At 40.3% G+C, this 15488-nt stretch overlaps 1 protein-coding gene across 4 annotated transcripts in view; it reads right to left on the minus strand.

Moving 5' to 3' along the window:
• The window catches only part of THRAP3 (thyroid hormone receptor associated protein 3), a 77110-nt gene that overhangs the window by 40711 nt on the left and 20911 nt on the right, over positions 1-15488 (minus strand). For 2 of the 4 annotated variants that reach the window (XM_004321454.4, XM_073791907.1), the window contains exon 2: positions 5586-5694. The exons of 1 other annotated variant lie outside the window; for it this stretch is intronic. The gene's annotated coding sequence lies outside the window, so the exon portion shown is untranslated. The remainder of the gene's footprint in view (positions 1-5585; positions 5695-15488) is intronic. One more of the 4 variants, XM_019938122.3, reaches the window with a different exon arrangement.

Below are 15488 nucleotides of genomic sequence, written 5' to 3' on the forward strand. Positions count from 1 at the left end.
GGGCTCAGTAGTTGTGGCTCGCAAGCTCTACAGCACAGGCTTGGCAGTTGTGGCACACGGACTTAGTTGCTCTGCGACATGTGGGATCTTCCCAGACCAGGGCTCGAACCCGTGTCCCCTGCATTGGCAGGCAGATTCTTAACCACTGTGCCACCAGGGAAGCCCCTGCCAACCTCTTGATTTTTGTACTTCTAGCCTTCAGATCTGTGGGGTGATAAACTGCTGTTGCTTAAGCCGCCCAGTTTGTCATACTTTGTTATGGCAGCCCTAGCAAACTAATACAGGAATTCTGTACAATCCTTGCAATTTTCTGTAAATCTTATTCTCAAACAAAAAGTTTATTAAACAAAAAAAAAAGACAAGGTAATGGTGCCCACATCTCACAATTATGAGAAGACCAAAGTAGATAGATAATTGGGAAATCCCTGCTCAGCGGAAAGAGAATCCATAATCCCAATACACAGTAAGCAAACAGCTAGGACTAGAATCCAGGTTTCATTTAGTGTTTTCCATAATATAATGTTATTTCAAGATGGGCATATAAAAGTGGGTGTGTAAGTGAGGGAATATGCTGAAGCAAATTATCATTCTGAAATGCCCTGTCCCAAAGGAAGAGAACCTTAGAGAGTCACTTTATAATACTGGGCTAGGTTCTGCAGTGAGTAGTGGCTTGGCACCAAAAAAATAACTGGGTTCAAATCTTGGCTCCTCCACCCATTAGCTGGACAAGATACTTACTCTCTCAATCTTCCAAACATGACCTACACCTCATAAGACTGCCACAGGAATTAAAAAGTGTACGTAAACTGCCTGCCATTCAACATGTGACTTCACACCTTAAGCTATGTTTAGCTACAACCCTAGAGTGGTGAGAGGGAGATATTTAGGAACTTCTCTGAGAGCAAACAGATTTCACCACTGATTCTATTTTCCTGCTATTAGTAAGCAATCAGATAGCTTCCTACACAGAACAATAATGTGTTTTATAACTTTATTAGCTAAACTGGCATGTGTTGCACTGAAGAGGTGCAGAAAAGCAAAAAAAGGTCAAATTCTAGGGTCCTGACCTTTGTAGAATAAATCCCTTTGCTGCTGGATGGTAGCAGGGAAAAATCAACAGCAAACTGAGGGGCCTTTCATTTAGAACTTACTCATCTAATATTCCCAATGTAGGCAACTTGTGGCATCTTCTCCTGAGAATTTGCTCAATGGGTGTCTATTAGGCTCAGGATCATCTATGCAATTAACCTTTCATCATTAGAGAAATAGAATGAACAGCACAGACAGCAACTTAAATAATCTTCGATTCACCCCAGAGGCTCCTCTCCTATATCCCTAGGGTAGGCTGACAGCAATTTTAGTTACTGTTTTAAATGTGTTACCATTGGGGAATATATCCTTCCCATTTTTTAGAGGAACTCTCAGCTTTCCTGACTTAATAAAGATACTACAGGCTATGTTAACTAATCACCTATGGCTTCCTTCCAGCTCTCATTATGATAAACCTTTTTAAAAACTAAGTTTAACAGCCAATCATCACACAACTATTTTAATTAAGTTATTATTACTAAGACCTTGGGCTGAACCAGTGGTATATATTGCAGTCACCTACAGAGCTTTTTAAAAAGTCCATCTATCAAGATTCTTATTCAGGAAACCAGAACAGGAATTCCGATCCACTGGTTTACGGACATTCTTTACAGATTCCAAGGACTAGGACTGTGTTCTCTCTTCATCCCACCATCGACACACAGAAAGCCACTGCTTACACGGAGTTGTACATAAAGCTTGTTCTACATAAAGTCTGTTTACAACTCTCTTAGGAGATAAGTTGTTTGACATCTTTTATAGACGTTAGCCTTTTGGGGATAAAATGAGCTTCCCCAAACAAGTCTATCACACAGAGGTTTAGAAGAGGGAAAAATATATGTTTTTAAATTTATTTCCTTATTTGTTAAACTATCACTGCTTTGAATGATGTTCACAACATGGCAGGGTTTTCAATAACTTTCAATAACTAGATCATATCTATTTATCCATTCCTTCAGAAGTATGAACCCTAAGAGCTGCAGTGTCCCATACACATGTAGCTACCATGCACCTGAAATGTGGCTGGCCTGAACTGGGATGAGCTGTAGGTATAAAATACAGGATTTCAAAGACTTAGTACAAAACTCAGAATGTAAAATACTTCATTAAGGACTTTTAATATTAATTACATGTTGAAATAAGAACGTGTTGGATATATTAAATTACATTAAAATAAATTTCATCTGCTTCTTTTTATTTCTTAATGTGGATGCTAGGAAATTTGAAATTACATGTGACTCACACTGGACTTCTCTTGGATAGCACTGTCCTAAAGGACAACAATGATTATGTCTTTTCAAATGCTCAAGTTCTGAACCTTATCCAATATTAGTCACTTTTAAATTCATCATTTATTTTTGCAGTTTCTAGTCTTCATCCACTAAGACTTTCCTGTTGAGATAACCACCTGATGTCTTTCCATTTATATCTACACTTTACCAGATAAGGGGAAAAAAAAGAGATGTCTTAAATATGCACACAACTCTACATAAGAAACCAAAAATAATTTCAAGATCTGCTATCATTCTGGACCTTACCAGTCACCTGAGTCTACAAAAGAAATCAAGAACCCAACCTTTTGCTTCTAAATCTAAAACGAATTCATTAAGGCACTATTCAAAGCTATCTAAATTTAGAGACCACTCAACTACCCCAAGCGCAGATAGATCCAGACACTGAACCAGAACTCAGTTCAGATACATATGATCAGTGCAACTCCCCTCTCTGGCTCATAAGGAACAGCAATATTAACTACATAGACAAATAGGTCTGATTCTTTTCTGTAACATCTTGTATTTGTTTGTTTGTTTGTTTTTAAAGGAACAAAACTGAATTCATCAGATTTATATATGAAAGCTCCAGCTTGCCATAACTTCAACATTCTAAATGATCTGAATCCTGCCTACTCTTCCAACATCATCTCAAACCACTCTCTCCCGAATCAATCACTCTACCGGAGTCACAAAGGCCTTCTTTCTGTTCCTTGAACACTTACAAGCATTTATAGTCTCAGCACCTTTATACCTGCAGTTCTCACTACATGAACAAACACCCTTCTGCAGTCTAAAGCATGGTTGGCTCCTTTCTCATCCTTCAGATCTCAGCTTGTCACCTAACTCGAAAAGGTATTATTCCTTGGCATTCTACCTAATGACACCTCCCTGTTATCTTGTAGTCAAACTTCTTTCCTACACTTAGGAAATATGAAACTATCGTATTTGCCTTCCCAAACTAGAATGTAAGCTCCTCAAGAATGGGGGTCCTGGGGCTTCCCTGGTGGCGCAGTCGTTGAGAGTCCGCCTGCCGATGCAGGGGACACGGGTTCGTGCCCCGGTCCGGGAGGATCCCACATGCCGCGGAGCGGCTGGGCCTGTGAGCCATGGCCGCTGGGCCTGTGCGTCCAGAGCCTGTGCTCCGCAACGGGAGAGGCCACAACAGCGTACAGCAAAAAAAGAAAAAAAAAAAAAAAAGAATGGGGGTCCTGTTTGTCTTGCTCATTGCCGGTTATCCCTAGCAACAGAGAACAGGCACAGTAACAAGCACTCAAGCGTCTACTGACTGAATTAATCAAAAAAATCAAAAGCAGCTTTAAAAGACAAACGATCTTAGAGGGGAAAATCCAGTATACTTATTTTTTAAATTATGCAACTGGCTTCCTATGTACATGTCCTTCTAGTCTTTGTTTTCTAGTTTCCAATACTTAAGTCTCTTGAAGAACTGTCATAGTTCCACATGGTGAAAAATAAGAAGTATGGAAATATCAATTATATTTTGCTTGCTGAGTCTGGAGAGAGAAGAAACGCTTGTTATCACTAAGTATTTAAAGATGAAATAAGGCAACAATAATAAAAACACTATTAGTGAATAGTTGGGACAACTGATTAATGACTTAATACAAAATGTTAGATTCCTTCTTCTTACCATTAACAAAACCAAAAAAATGTAGGAAAAATCTTCAGGATGATGATGCTGTGATAACAACATCCCAGCTGCCTAGAGCACATGTTCAGAATGAAGCAGATTAGAAAATATCTCTAAGGGGACTTCCCTGGTGGTGCAGTGGTTAGGACCCTGCGCTCCCAATGCAAGGGGCCTGGGTTCAATCCCTAGTCGGGGAACTAGATCCCACATGCATGCCGCTACTAAGTGTTCGCATGCCACAACTAAGGAGCTGGTGAGCCACAACTAAAAGGAGCCCTCAAGCCGCAACTATGGAGCCCGCCTGCCACAAGACGAGGTGCAAATAAATAAATAAATATTTAAAAATATATATATATATCTCTAAGATAAAATTTATAATATAACCAAAATGCTTAAAGTATTGAGGAAGAATTTACACTTCTGGGTAGAGTTTAGAAAGAAATTACTGATAAGAACATAGAAACTAAACAAAACAGACCAGAAAAAGATAATTATTAACAACAGAGAAAACAAAAAGTTGTACAGAAAAAAAAAAATTAACCATACCATACGACATTTGTCTGTAAACAAGCTATACATAACCTTAATACTGTTAACAGTGAATACTGCTCTAACCAAAATTCAATTACAACCAGAGTGACAATAAATATGGACATGTGAGGTGGTCAGAGAATTCTACCACTATCCAAAGTAGAAAGTTAATAGATAATACCCAAAACTGAAAAATCTATAAGTAGCAAAATAAGCTTATTATTTTAGAGGTAATACCAAAAGAAACAGTAAAGAGTTGGAAATGATTGCTTCTAGGGACTGAAAAAGGGGCGGGAGGGACTGTTTTTCATAAAAAGCCCTGTGGAGCTGATGGTCTGACATGACTACGTATAGGGTTTTTGTACATGTATTAATAAAAAGTAAAACAAAAAAGGTTTAAATAAATATATAGAATGTTTTTTAAAATTTGAGAAGAAACTGTACTATGGGGGGAAATCAACTGTATGCATAAATTTATTCATGTCCATCACACAGTTACCTAACACATGGAAAAATGAGAGAAAAGCCTAAATGTTTACCAAAAAGGAACTAGTTAGATAAATTATATGGTACATCCAATGATGAAATGCCATGAGTCATTTAAAAATGCAAACAGAGAAAACTTTTCTTGTTAACAAGAACCAAGTGACAAAAAACACAACTCCAATTTTGATTATATACACACATATCAGAGTAACATATGCATGACAAGGGACTGTTCACTGAACTATTAACAGTGACTGTATATGTGTCAAGTTTATGGCTGATCTTTTTCAGTATGTCCAAGTGAATAAACATGTGTTATTTAAAAACTCAAAAGTTAGTTAAAATAAGAAAGTAACTGCTGATTCTACAACTTGGGATGGAATCAGAGAGGAGAGCGGCTACTTTATCAGCCTATTTCAGTTTTTTAAACTGAAAGATAAATATTGCTTAATAAGAACCCAGAACTTCTATTAAGGAATTTTCTGGATAAACAACATAAGACTGGCTCTGTAAGCCAATGAAGTTATTATTAGTTCCTTTTACCACCATGCATTTACCTTATTTGAACAATGATTCGACTTGCACCAGACCCCAAACAGACACTACCTCAAAGAATACTGGCAGTGCCGCGCTTGCTTCTCCAATTTACAAAGTCAGGATACAACTCTGGAATGAGAAGAAATAAGCAGTGATAAAATAGCTACCCAAACCTTGCAGACTGCATCTTGAAATACAGATGCTTGGAATCTATAAGCAGAAACTCTCCTCTAGCCCTCAAATTAACTCCAAGTGGACACAGGATTCTCTCCCAAAGTATACTGGCCTGAGGGTCTCTCATACTCATTTTCATCCACCCAACCTCCTATAGTAAGGTTGGAAAGTATGGAAAGCTAAAACCTTCCTCTTGTAACCTGATACTTTCACTGGCAATATTTCAGGTGCTATGGTTTGCATTATACAAGTTTAGTTTGCAAACTCCATAATTCAACCTGGAGAATAACTTCAGAAGAATTAGATGCTTGAAACAAAAAACTTTCAAGTATGCTGAACTAAATTTAACAAATACATTTCAAGTTAAAGTAACTCCCCACACTCATCCCTCAAAGCACAAAAAAACCCTTCAGATCCAGTTGTTTAAATATTCCCAGATCCAAATACTACTAACATGGCCATATAGCAAAGCAATGTAGTATTATCCCAAACAAACAGGAAAACAAAGTTCCAAGATCATCAAGCTCAGTATGTAATTAACGTCCTCACTCCTAGATTAAAGTTTTTTCGTTCATTCATAATACTATAAAGTAGGAAGGCACCTAAAAATTACATAATCTGAAGACGCGGTCTTGACATTAATCTTCTCTTTTTTCACTTATTCATTGACTCAGTCAAGGATACCCACCTTAGCTTTCTCTGAACCTGTGGTTTGCACATAGCTGAATCCTTGCCTATTTAGCCAGGAGAGAAGAGAATGCATTTCCTTAAGCTATAGTCTCTCAGTAGTGGGGAGCCCTCAACTCCCCTCTCAGCAAACTCCTACTCATTCTTACGAGGGTCTCCTTCCCCAGCAAGCTGTCCCTGGCTCACCCAGGCTGGGTTAGGTATTGCTTCTCTGTTACCCTAGACATGGTTCTCCTGACACGCATATCATTATGTCTGTTAATATGTCAACTTACCTCACAAGGCTGCAAACTCTATATACACTGATATGTGTCCACTGAATAAACTGAATACACAAGCAATAAACTCTTGACCTATACCAAAGGTTATCAGGTAATTAACATTACAAAGAGGCAACAAAAACCTACTGTTAAAACTAAGACTTATCCAGATGAAATTACTATTGAGTCAGACCATTTGGCAAATTAATGACAATGTTGGTATGTATTCGCTTAGTTGATAAATAGCAAAAATACAGCACTTACAAAAACTCATTCTTTCACAATACTTTTGCATATATTCTTGCAAGTCATTCTGGGAATTCATCAACCAAAACTTTCCCTGTTTCTAACTGCAGAGGCACAGGGGCTCATGACATCGGTCAGCTTGAGGGAACCTCCGATGACTGCTACAAAACTGGGAACCGCTTACTCTACAATGCACTGATTAAAGAACTATTCCAATACATCCACCTTTAAAATTCTAGCCAGTTAACACACACACACACACACACACAAAATCTTCCTTTTTCTACCCCATCATGTTTCTTCCCTATTAATTAACCTCTTCGACACTGGCAAGAATTTTCTCATCACAACAAATCTTCAATTTTCCATTGTTGCAATGGGTGGAGAAGCAAATCTGAGGCTCTGGCCCTTAGTTATTCTATGACAGCAAGGAGACACCTGAAGCCCTAAGTCGCCTGCCACCAATTTTTATGCACCCCCAAACTTGTCCTGCTTGAGTCATCGGGACAGTGATAGGCGTGCTTTTCAGCCTCATTCTCCCGACCTGCCTTTCGTCAGAGTATATTAGCAAGGACACCACAGCACTACCGACAATATATCTTTTTCCCTTCTACACAATTTCCATTTTAACTGTCCACTTACTTCAACAAAAAATTTATTAAGTACCTACTACATTGCCAGGCACTATTTTAGGCAACAGAGATTCAGCAATTAAAAATCTCCTCAGGGACTTCCCTGGTGGCCCAGTGGTTAAGAATCTGCCTGCCAATGCAGGAGATATGGGTTTCATCCCTGGCCCGGGAAGATCCCACATGCCTTGGAACAACTAAGCCCGCAAGCCACACCTACTGAGCGTGCGTGCCACAACTACTGAAGCCCACACGCCCAGAGACTGTGCTCTACAACGAGAGAAGAGAAGCCACCTCAATGAGAAGCCAGCGCACCACAACGAAGAGCAGCCCCCGCTCACCGCAACTAGAGAAAGCTGGCGCACAGCAACGAAGACCCAACGCAGGCAAAAATAAATAAATTTTTAAAATATCTCTTCATTCCTGGAGCTTACATTCTAAGGGGCAGATGGGAGCACATGAGGAATAAGAGTTACTCTTTTATGTACTGTGGTCAGAGAAGGCAAAGATTAACAGAAACAGTATGCTGTACTTTATCTGAAGGCAAAAGGGACCAAATAGAGGAAAGAGCAAGTGCAAAGACCCCGCAGAGGGAACATGCCTGGTGTATCTAAGGAAGACAGAAAAACAGAGTGGCTGCAATGCCAACAGTTTCCAGGGAACAGCTGGAAGATCAGGTCAGAGACATGGGTGAATGGAAAGGGCCTTGCAAGCCATCATAAAGGCTTTGGCTTTCCTACAGGTTATGTAGGCAGCCACAGCACTGTTTTGAGCAGAGGAGTAAGGACCAGAATCACGTTCTAAAAGGATCTTGGCTGCTGAGTGTAGAACAGACCTTAACAGGGCAAGAGCAGAAGAAATTGTTAGATATTGCCTACAACTATCCAGGAAAAGGACGGCAGTGGCTTAGACTAGAGTGCAGCTCAGAATGCCCCCACGTTCCATACACTATACCTTACGTAACAACATAGTTCCTAAATCCAAAGAGTGAGCACTAACATTCTAAGTTTTTACTTCCTACAGTTAAAGCATTTTTACTTTCTACAGTTAAAGATTTGAAATGTTTTTTATCTCACCTCAAGCACCCCTGATAATCTTGTATTGAGAAATACATAAGATAAGGAAGCACAAAGATGACCTTGTCTGCTCCTATGAACCTGAGGTTAAAGCTAATCCTTTAAACCACCATGCAGGGACTTCCCTGGAGGTCCAGCTGTTAAGAATCCGCCTTTCAATGCAGGGGATGCAGGTTCAATCCCTGGTCGGGGAACTAAGATCCCGCATGCCGCACTGCACAGCCAAAAAAAGAAAAAGACCACAAGGCACATGATGCTTCTACAATACTTAAGGACTAATGTGTCTACTTTCAAAATCAAGTTGAATAAAAGTGAACAAAAGGGCTTCCCTGGTGGCACAGTGGTTAGGAATCCGCCTTCCAATGCAGGGTACATGGGTTCGAGCCCTGGTCTGGAAGATCCCACATGCTGCGGAGCAACAAAGCCCACACGCCCCAACTACTGAGCCTGTGCTCTAGAGCCCGTGAGCCACAACTACTGAAGCCCGCATGCCTAGAGCCCGTGCTCCGCAACAAGAGAAGCCACCGCAATGAGAAGTCCTCGCACTGCAACAAGCCCCACAACTAGAGAAAAGCCCGCAGGCAGCAACAAAGACCCAACGCAGCCAAAAATGAATGAATAAATAAATAGGAACAAAAGAGGACTGTGTCTTCTATTCAAGTTAACCCAAAGTAGCCAATGACAAAATTTAATCTTATCCACTCCCCATTGAAAAAAATACTAGGAATTGATAAGATTATTACAGCTAGGCAAATAAACCTTTAGTGTTTTACCACAGAAAACTGTGCAATGTCTTGCTCCAAGCAGCTTCCCTGGTATGAACCAGGGACCAATACTGAATCTAAGACTGGTGAAATTACTATGAATGGTTTTGGAGAGAAAGACAGATACTTCCAAACGTGTCCAGTATACAGGGCCTTCTTCGCTTGGGGGGGTGAGCAAATGATGTCACACAGCCCAACCTGTTTTTGTACCACCTATGAGTTAAGAATAGTTTCTACTGTTCCTATCTTCTTTTTTTTTTTTTTTTTTGGCTGCCCGCTCAGTTTGCAGGATCTCAGTTCCCCGACCAGGGATCAAACCCAGGCGCCCCTGCAGTGGAAGTGAGGAGTCCTAACCACCGGACCATCAGGGAATTCCCAAATTTCTACATTTTTTTTTTAATGGTAGAAAAATATCAAAAGTATTTCATGGGCTTCCCTGGTGGCGCAGTGGTTGAGAGTCCGCCTGCCGATGCAGGGGACATGGGTTCGTGCCCCGGTCCGGGAGGATTCCACATGCCACGGAACGGCTGGGCCGGTGAGCCATGGCCACTGAGCCTGCGCGTCCGGAGCCTGTGCTCCGCAACAGGAGAGGCCACAGTAGTGAGAGGCCCACGTACCGCAAAAAAATAAAAAAAAAAAAAAGTATTTCATGACGTGTGAAAATTCTATGAAATTCCAATTTCAGTATCCATGAAGTTTTACTGGAACACAGCCAGGTTCATTTGTTTATAGATAACTGCTTTCACACTACAACAGCAGAGTAGTTGCAAAAGTGACTAAAAGCAGTGGTCTCACCACTTTGCGCTGCTACAAATTGTGGTGAAGCAATTGTAACTAAAAAGCATTTCAGGGACTTCCCTGGTGGCACAGTGGTTAAGAATCCGCCTGCCAATGCGGGGGAAACGGGTTTGAGCCCTGGTCCACGAAGATCTCACATGCCGCAGAGCAACTAAGCCTGTGTGCCACAACTACTGAGCCTGCGCTCTAGAGCCCGCGAGCCACAACTACTGAGCCCGTGAGCCACAACTACTGAAGCCCGTGCTCCACAACGAGAAGCCACTGCAATGAGAAGCCCACGCGCCGCAACAGAGTAGCCCCCGCCTGCTGCAACTAGAGAAAGCCCACGTGCAACAACTAAGACCCAAAACAGCCATAAATAAATAAATAAATAAATTTAAAAAATAAATAAATAAATATAAATAAAAAGCATTTCAAGTACCATGTATTCTGTCATATCACACATGGAGCGTGGGTGCTTTTTTTTAATCCAATTAGATGGCAACACATTGTGTTTACTATGAAATGACACCATAGCTGTGCCAAGAACACAGTACGTGTCGACATTACCAAACTAAGCACTCACACAATATTCCCAACTCACAGGAAACCAACTGCTGGAAATTTTTTAAAAATTTAAAACAGAGTATCTTATCACAACAGAAAACCTTCATAAAAACAAAATAAACAAAAATAAGGCTACAACCAAAGTAAGTTTCTGAGTGTTGTATCTGTTAGCATAAGGAGAAAAGTCGTTTATCTATAGTGAGTTAATTAAATTATGTTTGACTGCAAGAGCCTAAAAAATGTGTCTCGAGAAAATGAACTTGTTTAAGACTATTAGCCTTTTGATTTGAAGGGTTGAGGACAATGGGAACAATATAAGTAGTCAATTAAAAAATAGGGCAGGTGGAGAGGAAGGGTGCTAACCTAAGTTAACTATGGAAATAAGTGAAATGAGAAGATAAAAAGCAAAAGGAACTGCATATAACCACTGTGTTCTACTTGTTAAAGTTTTCTAGTTGTAAAGTTGTTAAAGGGTACAGGTTAACAATCCTGAAACCACTACACTACACGTATACTGGAACTAATGAGTAAATGGATGGCAAATGGTGAGAGCCAAGTTTCTCACTGTTGGGAGAGGGAGATTATAGATAAAAAAGGAAGAGACTAGAATGATCAATGAGGTACTGGATTAGAGTTGGAGATATCAGTAATTCATGTCCAGCTTAATACAGATACAAATGAAGATATGTAGAAATAAGAAATACTTAGATATTTCTGTAAGTATATGGAATATATGTTAGTATACAGATGTATTTCCTTGCTTTGTCAGCTGAGAAGATGTGGAAGGAATAACCCTCCAGTAGCAATGTGCACACCTAGCACCCAGATCTTGATTTCTAATACCATTCTCCAATAAAAGAAACCAGGGCCCCTTGGAGAAATGGCTGAATCTAGGGCTGGGGGAGGGGATTCACAGTATGAGCTTGGGAGTATCTTACAGTGCCAGAAAGCAAGGAAGTGCTAAACAACGACAAAAAACACCACACACAATAAAGGGGGTATGTCAGAAGGACACTCCCGTCCAACTGAAAGAGCTCTCAATAGTAAAAATCAAAAACTTAGAACCGGGCTTCCCTGGTGGCGCAGTGGTTGAGAGTCCGCCTGCCGATGCCGGGGACGCGGGTTCGTGCCCCGGTCCGGGAATATCCCACATGCCGCGGAGCGGCTGGGCCCGTGAGCCATGGCCGCTGAGCCTGCGCGTCCGGAGCCTGTGCTCCGCAACGGCAGAGGCCACAACAGTGAGAGGCCCGCGTACCGCAAAAAAAAAAAAAAAAAAAAAAAATTAGAACAAAATAAAGTACTGGATTATAACAAAAATACCCATGAGTCCATATTGATATAAATAAGTGACTGAATAAATAAATAAATGGATGAGAAAAGACCAAACTCCCAGGCAGAATTACAAATAATTTATGTATATACGCCACCCTCAAGGAGGTGGACTATAACTCTCCACTCCTTAAGTGGACGTGGGTATGCCTAGCGATTTTCTTCCAAAGAGTACACACTGTGGCAGGGAGGGGAGGGAGTAATTTTTTGGAGAAACCTAGCCAGATAATCACAGCTAAACAAGAAGTCACACTGATAGCATGTATTCCTTGATACGACATGGCACTTTACCTCTGTGTTCTTTCTCCCCCAAATCCATAACACTAGTATAAATCATTAGAAAAATATTAGACAAATCCCAATTGAGGGACATTCTACATACAGCTAACAAGTACTCCTCAAAACTGTCAAGGTCCCCAAAAATAAGTGTGAGAAATTGTCACAGACAAGAGAAGCCTAAGGAGACACAACAACTTAATGTATATCCCAGATGAGATCCTGGAACAGAAAAAGGACATTAGGTAAAAACTAAGGAAATCTGGGGACTTCCCCTGGTGGTCCAGTGGTTAAGACTCTGTGCTTCCACTGCAGGGAGCGTGGGTTCGATCCCCAGTCAGGGAACTAAAGATCCCACATGCCTCGCTGTACAGCCAAAAAATTTTTAAAAATTAAAAATTAAAAAAAAAAAAAAAGGGGCTTCCCTGGTGGATCAGTGATTGAGAGTCCACCTGCCGATGCAGGGGACACCGGTTCATGCCCCGGTCCGGGGAATCCCACATGCAGCGGAGCGGCTGGGCCCATGAGCCATGGCCGCTGAGCCTGCGCGTCTGGAGCCTGTGCTCCGCAACGGGAGAGGCCACGACAGTGAGAGGCCTGCGTACCTAAAAAAAAAAAAAAAAAAAAAACCCTAAGGAAATCTGAATAAAGTATGAATTTTAGTTAGTAAGAATATACCAAATAAAAGGAATCCAAATCGGAAAAGAAGAAGTAAAGCTGTCACTGTTTGCAGATGACATGATAGTATACATAGAGAATCCTAAAGATGCTACCAGAAAACTACTAGAGCTAATCAATGAATTTGGTAAAGTAGCAGGATACAAAATTAATGCACAGAAATCTCTGGCATTCCTATACACTAACGATAAAAAATCTGAAAGTGAAATCAAGAAAACACTCCCATTTACCACTGCAACAAAAAGAATAAAATATCTAGGAATAAACCTACCTAAGGAGACAAAAGACCTGTATGCAGAAAATTATAAGACACTGATGAAAGAAATTAAGGATGATACAAATAGATGGAGAGATATACCATGTTCTTGGACTGGAAGAATCAACATTGTGAAAATGACTCTACTACCCAAAGCAATCTACAGATTCAATGCAATCCCTATCAAACTACCACTGGCATTTTTCACAGAACTAGAACAAAAAATTTCACAATTTGTATGGAAACACAAAAGACCCCGAATAGCCAAAGCAATCTTGAGAACGAAAAACGGAGCTGGAGGAATCAGGCTCCCTGACTTCAGACTATACTACAAAGCTACAGTAATCAAGACAGTATGGTACTGGCACAAAAACAGAAAGATAGATCAATGGAACAGGATAGAAAGCCCAGAGATAAACCCACGCACATATGGTCACCTTATCTTTGATAAAGGAGGCAGGAATGTACAGTGGAGAAAGGACAGCCTCTTCAATAAGTGGTGCTGGGAAAACTGGACAGGTACATGTAAAAGTATGAGATTAGATCACTCCCTAACACCATACACAAAAATAAGCTCAAAATGGATTAAAGACCTAAATGTAAGGCCAGAAACTATCAAACTCTTAGAGGAAAACATAGGCAGAACACTCTATGACATAAATCACAGCAAGATCCTTTTTGACCCACCTCCTAGAGAAATGGAAATAAAAACAAAAATAAACAAATGGGACCTAATGAAACTTCAAAGCTTTTGCACAGCAAAGGAAACCATAAACAAGACCAAAAGACAACCCTCAGAATGGGAGAAAATATTTGCAAATGAAGCAACTGACAAAGGATTAATTTCCAAAATTTACAAGCAGCTCATGCAGCTCAATAACAAAAAAACAAACAACCCAATCCAAAAATGGGCAGAAGACCTAAACAGACATTTCTCCAAAGAAGATATACACACTGCCAACAAACACATGAAAGAATGCTCAACATCATTAATCATTAGAGAAATGCAAATCAAAACTACAATGAGATATCATCTCACACCAGTCAGAATGGCCATCATCAAAAAATCTAGAAACAATAAATGCTGGAGAGGGTGTGGAGAAAAGGGAACCCTCTTGCACTGCTGGTGGGAATGTGAATTGGTTCAGCCACTATGGAGAACAGTATGGAGGTTCCTTAAAAAACTACAAATAGAACTACCATATGACCCAGCAATCCCACTACTGGGCATATACCCTGAGAAAACCAAAATTCAACAAGAGTCATGTACCAAAATGTTCATTGCAGCTCTATTTACAATAGCCCGGAGATGGAAACAACCTAAGAGCCCATCATCGGATGAATGGATAAAGAAGATGTGGCACATATATACAATGGAATATTACTCAGCCATAAAAAGAAATGAAATTGAGCTATTTGTAATGAGGTGGATAGACCTAGAGTCTGTCATACAGAGTGAAGTAAGTCAGAAAGAGAAAGACAAATACCGTATGCTAACACATATATATGGAATTTAAGAAAAAAAAATGTCATGAAGAACCGAGGGGTAAGACAGGAATAAAGACACAGACCTACTGGAGAACGGACTTGAGGATATGGGGAGGGGGAAGGGTGAGCTGTGACAAAGCGAGAGAGAGAGAGAGAGAGAGAGAGAGAGAGAGAGAGAGAGAGAGAGAGGCGTGGGCATATATACACTAACAAACGTAAGGTAGATAGCCAGTGGGAAGCAGCCGCATAGCACAGGGATATCAGCTCGATGTTTTGTGACCGCCTGGAGGGGTGGGATAGAGAGGGTGGGAGGGAGGGAGACGCAAGAGGGAAGAGATATGGGAACATATGTATATGTATATGTATAACTGATTCACTTTGGTATAAAGCAGAAACTAACACACCACTGTAAAGCAATTATACCCCAATAAAGATGTTAAATAAATAAATATATATATATATATATATATATATACACACACACACCAAAAAAAAAGAATATACCAATGTACCAATATTGGTACATTAGTTGTGACCAATGTACTATACTAAGGCAAGGTGTTAACAGGTGAAATGGATATGGGGGTATATATAGGAACACCCTGTACTATTTTCTGAGACTGTCTGTAAATCAAACTGTTCAAAATAAATTTATTTTGAAAAAAAGGCAAATGATTGTGAGTGGTGTTCCATGGCTCTAGATGATTCAACAGATA

Source organism: Tursiops truncatus, chromosome 1 (assembly GCF_011762595.2).
Source record: "Tursiops truncatus isolate mTurTru1 chromosome 1, mTurTru1.mat.Y, whole genome shotgun sequence".
NCBI classification, from domain to species: Eukaryota; Metazoa; Chordata; class Mammalia; order Artiodactyla; family Delphinidae; genus Tursiops; species Tursiops truncatus.